Source organism: Drosophila arizonae, chromosome 3, assembly GCF_054131065.1.
Source record: "Drosophila arizonae isolate 15081-1271.41 chromosome 3, UAZ_ARI_1.0, whole genome shotgun sequence".
NCBI classification, from domain to species: domain Eukaryota; kingdom Metazoa; phylum Arthropoda; class Insecta; order Diptera; family Drosophilidae; genus Drosophila; species Drosophila arizonae.
Window position 1 is genome coordinate 24,867,820 of NC_142923.1, and position 12,654 is coordinate 24,880,473.

The following is a 12,654-nucleotide window of genomic DNA, read 5'->3' on the forward strand; positions in this document are numbered from 1 at the left end:
AATAATAAAATAGCTTAGGCCAAAATACTATTACTAAAATACTACATGAGTCAGATCTCATATTTATTTAGTTACATATAGTATGTTTACTCTGTTTCGCTTGCAGTTTACCGTTACTCATTGCCTTAGTGATCGCATTCTTTTCGATTTGCTGTTACCTGAATGCAAGCAATAACAGTGCTGATTTGTATTCCTGTTGTCAACAGCCCTGCACCAATGTAAATCTTCCCCTGCGAAATGTAGATGTATGTATATGTATATGTGTGTGTGCGCCTGTTTTCGTATTTGCATGTATAAGTGTACATCCACCGTAAATGAGGTTCTAACTCTCAGCGAACATTTGAAACAGCCACAGCGCAGCAACAGCTCTCAGAATAAACAAAATTAAAAGCAAAAAAAAAAAAAAGCACTCAAAATGTTCTAGTGTCATAGTTGTTGTTGTGAAAAGCTTTTACTGTTCTGTAAACGGACTTCAGTTGTGTTATCATTGTTGATGTGTTACGAATCGTATGAGCTTGCGCAGAAAGCTCTTTTCATCAACAATAACTGTTTACATTGTGCTATAGGATGCAGTTGAGCTTTTTCAAAGCTTTCACGAAACAGGGGGCGCTTTACGATTAGAAATTGTTTACATTTTGAAAAATACCATGAATATTGTTAAGGTAAACAATAGCAAAACATTCATATAAATTCTAAAATACAATATTATGAAATTATACATTCAGAATTTTTTGGTTCTCATATATCGGGCTTAACTCATTCTTATCGTTTTGATATCACTTCAATTAACACTTCATATTACTTTAATTGTTTTTGTGGCCTTTGGCAATAAAGCTTTTTTAAAAGCTCATCTGAGCTTATCATTCCAACAAATTGCTGTTCGCCCCTTAATGATTTGTTTACAACTTGGCTGACTTGCAATTTACCGCAAGCATACGCTTCAGCTTTGCCCAGCTACCCCACCCCGTAGAAAGACCACACGCTACGCACACACCCTCGTTCACATTCCAACCATTTACCGTGCCATTGAAAGCTTATCTGCTGATGCGTGCGCGCAAAAATTCAATAAAAAGGAGGCTCGTTTCTGTTTTGGCCTACATGCACAGACACAGGCACGAGCTGACACGAGCCGAACCAACGAGTCGAGCCGAAGCAAGGCGAGCCGAAACTTGGTCAGCAGTGGAAGCTTCAAGTGCAATCCCATTTCGACGCCGCTTTAAAGCTGAACAACATTCGTGTCGTGCCTTCAGTTGGCAAAGGACAGTCGAGAGTGGCGCAAGTCCTTGCGGGCGCCTCAAAGCACACAACGCATTTTCTTGTTGCTGTGTCAGTTACGCGCTGTGTGTGTGCGCGAGTATGTCAGCATGTGCGTGTGCGTGTGTGTGTGCATCTAAATATTCGTTATGAATTATTAACAGCGCTGAACTGAAAAATTTGTAATAGAGCCCAGCCAGCGGGAGACCAAAACCAAAAACGTAAGCAAAAACGAAAAAAGCAATGAAACGAAAAGATAACTATTAATTTAGCTAGCATATTAAGGCTTTTTATGCCGTTCCGATGCAGCTTCAGTCGAATGCAATTCTAAAGCGCATTTAGCGCTTTTGCCCACACTCTCTCACTCTTGCTCTGCCTCTCTCTCTCTGTCCGCTTCCTTGCGCTCTCTGATTTTTTTCGCTCTCTCTGTCTTTCTCCCACTCGGCTGCTGCTGCTGCTCTCTTGCAGTGTAGAGTTTCGATTTCGTTAGAAAATCGAAGTAAGCTGTTGGGGGCATCGTTGCTGCGGCTACCTGTAGATGCCACACACACGCGCACATATTAAATGCATGAGTGTGTGCTTAGAAGTACGTGTGTGTGGGTGAGTGTGTGTGTGTGTGGCTATGTGACAGTGGCCAGGCGAGTCCTTGAACAGGGTTTTATTGTAAAAACATCATTGTGACGCCCTCGAGAGCGCTGCACACCTCCAGCTCTCGTTTCCGACTGTAATTAATCTATAATTCAAGGTCCAATAAGTCCGTCACGAAGGTTAAACATGACAAACTGCTTCTCTGGCTTTCTGTGCTTAATTCTGTTTAGTTCACAGACCGGAAATTTAGATAGACAAGTGCTAGAAATGTATATATGTATGTTGTTTTCCATTCTGTTTTCTTAATTGACAGCTGAAGCTCGACGGATCAAAAAAGTTTAGAGTTGGGAATTGTAATTGTAGAAGTATTTTTGTATATAATATAGAAATCTTAATGTGTATTTATTTGAGTTTAATATATACCAAAATAAGCATTATTTAACATGCCTGATTTAAAACATAATTTTATTGAAAATATAACAAAGCTTTTCAGTCTGCTTATTTAATGTTGATCTAAAATGTTTAGATATCAACAAATATATATTTTATTCATGCAGTAGTAATAGTAGCTCTTGCTCAAACTTTTCAGTCTTCTCTTGAGCAAGTTCGCTGAATTACTTACAGTAAAATTTAAATATTTTATATTAAATTAATTTACTTCTGAAACTTGTAGACAATATGTCTAATTTCCACTCTACGCTAAAACAAACTTATTATTCATAGCTTTTGTAGTAACTCTTGTAAGCCACAGCAAGAGTAGCCATGTAGAAAATTGAAGCTTTTATCTTTAGTGTCATGCAAGCAACATGCTCAAGGCGTAGTCTATATATCCACTTGGCCATATTTCGATATATGTATATCTATGTTAATTTGTAATTGTGATTCCAAGCGCACACACACGCTCACCCTCTCAAACACGTAGTGTCAGCAAAAATATTTTAAAATTTAAGCAATGTTTCAAGGAAGAAATTGAGCTCGACGCAGACACAACCGCAACTATGAACGCTAAACATTATCAAAACGCCCCCTTAAATTCCCCCACCCACACTCAGGCAGTTAGACACACGCATGTAGAGGCTTGTGGAACAAGCGTTTGGCGTTTTAAAAAACCGCATTACGCATACGCCATGTTGGTATTGAGGCAGTCTGGCAACTTCGTAGCGCGCCATAACAAAAACAAACAAACAAAGAAATGAAGAAGAAAAAGCTTTTCATTGCTGGCCATTAGTGCTCACTCACACATTCTCTCTCTCTCTCTCTTTTTCTCTCGCACTGCTGAACTCTCTCTCTCGCTTGCTCTCCTTAAGTGCTGCCTCCTTGCAGTTGAAAAAAATAAATGAGAGTATTTTTTTTTTGTTTTTTTTTTTTTTTGGGTTTTTCCTGCTCTGCACCGCAGTTGCCGTTGGCGCTGACGTCGCCGTCGCCGTCAGCAGACGAAAACATTTTCGCTTGAGTAGAAAATTTCAATGATTTTCGTGTCGCTTAGTGTGAAACGAACCAACAACTAAAACGAAACGAACGCGCGCGTAAAGCACAAACAAAAATACATAAGCTAAAGCATCCACAGAATAAGTAAAAGAAATGAAAATCACGCATACAAATTAACATTTAGTCCTCTACACACCTGACCGTCACACAGTAGTATATTATAAACAACATTCTCGATATATCAAATTAACAATAATTGTGTGAGAAATCCACATTTCTAAGCCGATTGCATTGAGCATTAACGAGTCCGAAACAAAAGAATCCACAAGTAGCCGAACGAGCGTATGAGCAGCATATAAATAAAAACCCATATGTGCATGTATATGTATATATGTATGTAGAGGTAGCACCTGTATACGTACTCGCGGATTCACTAGAAATACGCGACAAATGCATTCGACATTGGATGAACTGTGAAACGTATCGCATACGGACATACATATACATATATAAATATATATATTTCATATATATACTTGTTCAATTTCTTTTTTGGATTTAATGATCAACTGCAATTGGAATTATTTGCAAAGTAAGTGAATATTTGTATTCATTTTGGGTTTTTTATATCGTTAAACATTTTTATCCCAACTATTCCTTCTTAAACCATGTGAATAATTTTTTTAACTCGGGTATATACACTTTTCTAGGCCTTGAATTTGAACTTGTTTTTTTTTTTTATTATTCACACATATCATTTCTTAATGATGGAAAAATATGAAATTTTAGTCTTAAATCAAATTCAATATTTTTATTGCTGAAAAATAAAATGTAGAGACACCAAACATAAAATAATATATAAATTAGAACATCAAAACAATATATATCTATATACATATATTGTATTATGTGTGTTTTTTTTTGTAAATAGATACATATTTGTTCTATTTCCCCTTTATTACTGTTTCCAAACTTTCATAGGGCTTTTCGTCTTGCTTCAGTAGCAAATATTTGTTAGGTTTCAGTATCAAATATTTGTTGTTTGTTATGAATAGCAAGTATATATACATATATGTATGTATATATTTACCTTCTTCAAAATGAATAATAATATTGAGCGTATCATATTGGCTTACAATTTTTAATAATTATTTCTATTTACTTTCATGACTAATTCATTAATTTATTTCAACTTTTTTATCAATCTATTTTATTTTTTGGAGAGTTCGAAAAATATTAAATTTTTTAAAGAAATATTTATAAAACTTCCAAACTTTATTTAATACATAATGGTTCTTTATACTTTTATACCTATTTATATTTGTTCTTTAAACTAATTTCCATTTGAATGCCTAAAAAGGCATTGAGTTTCATTTTTATCGAAAATAAATTGATATGAGAAAATAGAGTTACTCTAAAGATTTATCAACAAATTTATAAAACGTCCATAAGATGATTAAAAAATGCAAAATTTTTATTATTTGAATTTTAAAATGTTTTTCCTTGTTAACACTTTTAAACCTAATAATGTCTATATAATTACTAACCCAAATATTATTTTATCATCGATGCGCACTTGATCTATTTTTATAGCTTATTCATTTCTGATTCATAGGCCGACAAGTAGTCAGGTCTATATTTAAATCGCAGCAAATTGAAGTAGAAACCAACCTGGAGGAGCTGCCTCCACTCTCGCATACTTACACTCCACCGCACTCTCTCTTTTGCTTTCCCTTTCGCCATCATTTTTGTTTGGTTTTGAATATTTGATCAAATTAGCTGCATTTTGATAAAAAAAGAATCGAAATAACAAAGATTTTTTGTTGAATGCCTGCGTCAGCTTTGCCTGCCTTGCCTTGGCTTGACTGTTTACAACCCAGCCCCCAGCCCACTCCTGCTTTGTGAACCTTGTTGCAGTCCATTTATCTTCTGTTGTTGTTGATGTTGTCTGGTGCCACACGGCGTATGAGTGTTATGTACATTTTTATAGCCAGCAACAGTCACACAAGCCGCACAATCAAGCGGCTGTGTCTGTGTTTATGTCAATTTCAATTTTACATGTGTGTGTGTGTGTGTCTGCTTATGTATGAGTGTATTTTGCTGTATGTGAGCACCGGAAGCTACTACGAAATGCGCTTCATTGCAACTCTGTGTGTCTATGGCAAAGTACATACATATGTGTGTGTGTGTGACTGTATGTATGTTTGTGTGTGTTTGTGAGTAGTCTATGCTTGTCTGCTTTTTAGGGTGGCACTTGTTAGAACGGAAACGGATATCCCGTGTGCTCTTTGCACAGTTTGCCCGCTCGCTCGATGCGCGCCTCCTGTTTGTCATTTCGTCAACGTCAGCTTCAGCTAGAGCCTCAGCTCCTCCCCGTGTCCTTGCTGCACTCAGGAAATTTTAAATTGAATGTGCGCCCTGTTTGTTCTGGTTGTCCTGTTTGTTTGCTCGCTTGTTTGTTCGCTCTTTTACTTTTTCTGGTTCTCCTACTTTTTTCTTTATTTTGTTTCGCTGCCCCGTTAGCCACGATTTGCGGGCTTTAACTGACTAAAGATTTTAGATTTGTGGCATTCTGGTAGAGAGTCGCTAGGATGTTTGTCCATTTGCCAGCAAATGATTCCAATGCTTAGCAAACTGACCCGACCTGAGCAGAGAAAACGAAAAAAAAACTAAAATTAAAAAAAAAGCCGGAAGGTACGCAGCACAAACATGGAAAAGCAGTTTTCTTGACTCTGGAAAAAAAAAACCAGAGCAATATAAATGGAGCTGGCCTTAAAAGCAAACCAAATCATATATGCTACAGGAAGGATTTTAATGCATGAAAAGACAGTAAAATATATACTCACCTAAGTATTCAGCTTTTGGGTACGAAACTAAATCGCCACATGAATGACAGACTTGAGTCGTAATTTTTGTTGTAAAATTACAAAAAATATTATTACATTTATTCAGGGAGTGTGTCCTTGTTCATACTTTAATATCATTTTTAGTATCATGTGTATAATAATATCATATATGATTTTTAATGTGCATAGCACAAAAATGTATTCGAATTTTATGCTCTGGCTTTAAATGAAAATTACATAGAAATGGTGTGGAAAATAATGAATGGGTCGGAAGTCGAGCATTCATAATGATTTGATGCTTATTGTTCATAAAAATGAAATACATATATATTTATATTTTATAAAAAAAAATCATTCATAAATTAAATAATATATGTCTATACATTATGACATTATTTCTGTAAAATAAGAGTAGAGTATATTTTCTCTAAAATCTCTAAATTCGATTCGATTTTGACGACTCTACATTAGTAATATTATTGTATAGAGATTCTTACAGAGTGAGTTTAAATCTTGGTTGGAAACCTCTCATTTCTAGATTCCATACTCTAAGTTATGGGTATTACTGAGTGAGAGCGAGATGACTATTTAGATTATTCAGGAAGAGTGGCTATAGTTGTAAGTGGATGAAGAGAAGACGATTAGAAGGGGGATTCAGAGCTATGTACGTCAGACATAAGATATATATTTTATAAATTTTACACCTTTTTTTTAATCAATATATACTTGTTTGTAAGATGCTTTAAAAAGTTAAGAAAATTTATGAGCAGCTCAATAATTGAAATATATCCATTGAAAGTATTAAAATACAATATAAGAATTATAAATCTAAATCTTTTTCGAATTTCATAAATTTTATGTACATATATGTATATATATGTATGTATATATATATTTTTATTATTTATATTTAACTTTATATATTTATTTGCAAAATTTTATAAATCTGTACTAAACTTGGCTTAACTTTAGGTTTATCGTTAGAGCTAAATTGGATTTCTCAGCTGCAAGTGCCGCTGGCTTATATCCTCCTCTATTAGCTATATAATTTATATCATCCGTAGTTGTATTACTTATACTGTTACCACGCATTTACATATTTCTTTTTGTACGATCTACTGGAACTTTCGCTCGACTTTCGGCTCTGCCCCGCTGTATGGGGCTCTAAAAAATGTGTGTTCATTTCCTTCGAATGCATATTTTTTATGTCGTCCTTTCTGAGTTGTAAATCTTTTCAGAGCACTGACAATTTTTGTTAGTTTATTCGCCGAATTTCAGCCTTGAGTACGAAATGAATTTGGCCTTCTTGAAGTTTACATTCGCAATGGCCTTTGACTTGTTCACAGGGAGCCACGAGTATATGTCCCCTACTCCTGCTCCTGCTCCTGCTCCTCCTGCGTTGTAATTCATTTGCCTGCCATGACTTTGGTGTTTGTTGTTGCTTAGTGCGTGCGCTGAGCGCTCAGCACTGTGTGCTGCATATTTGTTGAGATTTATGTGTGTGCCACACACAAACACACACACAGTCACACACACATGTTTTCTTCCCAAGGCCTTATATAACAACTCGGCTGTAACCCAATTTCAAATACTGTTTAAACAAATTTCCATGCACATCCGCAGCCGCATCCTCATCCTCGTCCCCATTCTCATCTGGGCAGTGTCCTCGATTTGGAGCCGTGGGTCTCTGCGGTGTCATCGCACAGCAGGCGATGGCCACAGACGCCGTCAGCGGTTCAGCTTTAAATACTATGCTTAAACACCAGCTAGAAACCGCTTGCAGCTTGGCTCGTTCGCCTGCCTGGCTTTGGCTTTGGCTTTGGCATTGGCTTTTAAGTGTTATTGTTATGGCTGCTGTTGCTCTAATCTTTAACCAACGTATATATATGTACATATATGTATATGGATAGATCCATGTATATAGTTATGTGTGGCATTATCCCATAAACACTTAACGTGCGAGCTGTTGTCGATTTCTCTTGGTTTTTATCTGGCGGCTTTTGTGCTTATCGCGCCAATCACGACGGCCAGGATGAAGGCGCACAGGACACTCCTAACTAAATATACATATCATACATATACATGCAATCGCATTATATGTGAGTGTGTCTGTGTGTGTGTGTGTGTGTGTGTGTGTGGCAATGCTTAGAGCTGATTCAAGTTGTTGTTCGTTGTTCTCGTTATTGTTATTATGCCCCGCATAAGGACTTATGTGCATGTGTGAGTGTTTGTGTGTGTTTTCTCCTTCAATCCCTTTGTATTTGACACAACAATAAAAGCAACACATAAACACACACGCACACACACGCTCACATACTCAGGCCCACACACTCGACATATGCATAAATATTTCATTATTTATATCGGATTTTTTGCTTCTCGTGGAGTCCTTTTGCACTGCAAGTCAACAGCTGCATAAATCGTTGGCCAAGTTCTCATTTGGAGCTCCTTTAAAATTCAAGCTGTTGTTAGCCTATAATTATTTTCGTTGTGTTTTGACAGTGTAAAAGCAATCTGTGGCCTTTATGTGTGTGTGTGTGTGTGTGGCATGAATGAAATCAAAGCCGCGCAATTATCGTAGCTCTTTTAATCGATGGGATTTTGCTTTGATTCATTTATAATATGCTAAACTTACCAAACATTCTCTTATACATATATATGAGCTTTAATTACAATATCCATAATTCAAAATAGTATAAGAATATTTAAAGCAGGGCTGCAGCGAAGCCCCTCATTGAAGGAAGTGATTTCAAATTTCGTCTCATATCTTAAGCAAACGAAAACCACATTGAAGTCGAAATTCTTTAAAGCCAACCCGTTTTACAGTTGTTTATTTTGTCTATTTTAATATGATGAGCTTTTTTATGGCCCCAAATGAATTTTTATTGTAGTGATATATCAATCTATTAGGAACTTATAAGAATCATTTGCTTTTATGGCACTCATCTGCAGCCAACATCTTCAACAGCGAACATCAATTTGTCAATCATAAATTTGTTATAATTTTTGCTTTCGAAACCTCGTCCGAGTCTTTGGTGATTTTAAATTCAATTTCTTTTTTTTTTTATTTTTTATTTATTTAATTTATTTTGCATCCCTTTTATTTTTATGATTTTTTTTTTTTTTTTTTGGGTTCGTTGTTGGCCAACTCTCAAAGGCCCGAATCAATCAGCACTTGCTGCCGAATCGTGCTGACCATTTGTCTTAATTCGCTTGTTGAGGCAAATCGATAATCGAACATTTGCTTGGCTTTTCAACTCTGTCGCATATTTTCCATAAATTTTGCATCAATCAAACAGTGTGTGTGTGTCATCAGTGGGAGAGAGATAGGTAGAGGGAGAGAGGTAGGCCAGCCCCCATTGGCTGCCGCAGCTGAATCAACCTCAAGCCGAAAGATGCCTGGCGTTTAATCACACGGTCGTCTGCTGATTGTTCGATTGTGTTTTTCATGGCTGGATGAAAGATTTCTTTGTGTGTGATTCATGGAGATTCACAAAATTGCTTTGACTGGCAATAACAGCAACAACAACAACGAGTCCGGGGCAGATATCGCACGGAATGTGGCTGACATGAAAAGCGCACAAAATATTTGCGTACAATCCAAATTAAATTATGAAAACATTTAAATTCATAATTTGGCCGCAATCAAAATGGAAATTTGCCCTTTCTACTCGAGTTGCGGACACGTGGCAAATGCCAAGCCAAACTGGATTACTCTATTATATAATATAGTGAGGACAGTCTGATATACATAAAAAAAAAAAAAAAAAAATATATATATATATATGTATATATATATAGGTATATTTAGTATACATGTCCATTCCTGTTCAATCGCATGGCTGAACGCCCCCCTGTCTTGTACTCTACGAATTGTTTACTGAAAGGCCACATTTCCAATTAAAAATTCAATCTACGCATAAAAAATGTCACTTTCTGAACGATATACAAGGCAAGAGAAAGCAGAAAGCTGAGAGCAGACCACGGCATTTGACACTTCCTGACAGACAGTCAGGAAACACAATCGTTCTACTGGCTACACACCTGTGTGTCCCACGCATTTCCCTATCACATTTGTCTCCCTCATATCTATATATATGTATTTATATACCTATATATTTGGTACATGGCCACCATCCTTGACAGGAGGGAGGGAGAGTGAAAGGACTCGCCTAGACAGCGGAACATCTCTGGTCGCCCTTTCGAGTGCGTGTCAACTACGGGCTCTGGGCAGCGCGGTTAGCTATATAAAAACAATGAAAATAATACTGACACAAATATACATATACACAATAGAAAATAGAAAATAGATAATTGAAATTATTAAAATTACGTATTCAAAATACCCTACCTTTACCGGCGAAGAATGAGGAAAAATGCATTGGCCTTAAATGTTAATAATTAACATTATATACTATATATTGTTTATAACTCGTATGTCGTAAAAAAATTATTTATGTCTAATATTCAGATTTACACAACGTTCATATATTCATATAAATACTTGTATATATAAAAAAAATATAGATATATATTATAAATATGTATAAATATTTTAAAATATCAATGAAAATTGTAATTGTATATTAAAATATTGAAAATATTTATTAAAATAATATATACAACTTTTTTGTTAATTAAAATATTTACTTTATATATTCAAATAAACATTTTATTTATAAAACAAATATTTCTATATCATTAATTATTTTAAAATAAAAAAATTTCAATTTTTAAAAGAAAATTTGAAATATTAAAATATATAAAAAATATCACAAATATTAATTTGAATTATATTATAAATTTAATTTGTTTTAAAATATATACCAAGTATTATATTTAATTTTATGAATTGAATTCTAAAATATATACAAAATATTATATTAAATTTTATGAAAATAAAAATTAAAAAATATATTTAAGTAATATGAATGAATATTTCATATATTAAAATATTTTTTGCATATATATTTAAAAATTAATATTTTAAAATACTTTGCTCTATGCTTCGCCTTTAATTAATTTATATTTTTCATTTGTTTTCAAGATGTTTAAAAATATTGACATACCTCACAAATATATTTTGAGCAGAGCTACAAAAACAATGGGCACTGCTTGGGTAGCTGGGTGTCTGTCTATCTGGCTGGCTGGCTGGCTGGCTGGCAATATTGTAGTATATACTTATTTGTTTTTTTAATTTAGAAATTGTATAACCTGATTACTCAGGAGCATTGTGTTGTGGTCTGTCTGTGTGCGCGTATCGTTCGCTGGCATGCCATTCAATGTTTCTATATACTTCACTTAATGGCTTTTGACCGGCAAGAAAATATATCTATTCATGTATAAGTATGTATGTATGTGTATACATGTACCTCGGCCGGATCGCTTCATTGCGTGCTGGTGTCCCAAGCTCAAGGGAATTACGGCTAAGAGCTGTCCGCTTCAAGTGTTTACCACGCCAAAGGCACTGCCAAAGTATTAACAGCATTTGTGGCTTACATATTTAATGGCACGCTCTGAGACGTTCATTTATGTGGGGTAATTGCATTTGCTGCAACAACGCAACAAGGATAGGGGCGAGGATATTAGTGAGAGTCCTGACTAGCAGATACTCAGGCGTTGAATTATTGCTTATTTTTGAGGCATATATTTTAGTATATATATGAGATATGATGATTAATGAAATATTTAAAAATTGAAAATTTTATTTTAAAAATATTTAGTTAAATTTTTAACTTTCTTTTATTTAAATTATTAAAAATATTAGTTTATTAAATTGTTTTTGTAACAATCTTGAAACCCAAAACAAGGATTAAATTTTGTTATGATTTTCTTAGGTAATAAATGTTTTATAATATATATATATATATATACTTATTTATATATATTTATATAAAAGAATTAACATAAAATAAACCTAAATACACGTTTTATTTATTTTTATTTTTTTATTAGTTATTTACTCATTTTTTTTTTGTAATTAATAATTTAGACTATCTATTTAATTAAAGAAATACAACTTAAATATATTATCTCTAGCAATTATATTTTTCGAGAAAAATAACACAAATTTCATTTTAATTAAAAACAAACAAGCAATTTATTAAAATATTACATATAGTCCATGATACTCCAAATATATTTTATGTTATATGTATATAGTAATTAATAACAATTATTTTCTTATTATCTGCAGGCTTTAAATTAATTAAAAATGTCTTAGTATTTTTTAAGATAGTAAAATGAGGCTTTCTATATTGATTTTAATGCATTAAAAACTTAAGTTTTATATACTTATTTTTGTTGTTCTTTAAATGATGAATCCATCTTAAAATTATTTTAGTGTTTATGTCTCAGATGGTTTACTTGTATTTTAATTTCGATGTAAAGAAGATAGACCTATTGTCGACATCCAATCAAGTCTCTTTGATCAGCTCTTCCTCTAACCCTTATCCACATTTACCATTGTCTAATATACCCTGTATTACCCTTTTTCATGTGGCTTCAGTATAGTAAAGGAAGAAAAGTGGGGCACATG

At 34.1% G+C, this 12,654-nt stretch overlaps 1 protein-coding gene across 3 annotated transcripts in view; it reads left to right on the top strand.

Annotated features, from left to right (window-relative positions):
* Positions 1-1,233: 1,233 nt before the first annotated feature.
* jp (junctophilin) overlaps positions 1,234-12,654 on the top strand; it is a 32,089-nt gene continuing 20,668 nt past the window's right edge. Inside the window, exon 1 of one of the 3 annotated variants that reach the window (XM_089465596.1) lies at positions 1,234-1,475. The gene's annotated coding sequence lies outside the window, so the exon portion shown is untranslated. Of the gene's footprint in view, positions 1,476-3,309; positions 3,863-12,654 lie in introns of those variants that run through there. The other 2 variants (XM_089465594.1, XM_089465599.1) reach the window with 2 other exon arrangements.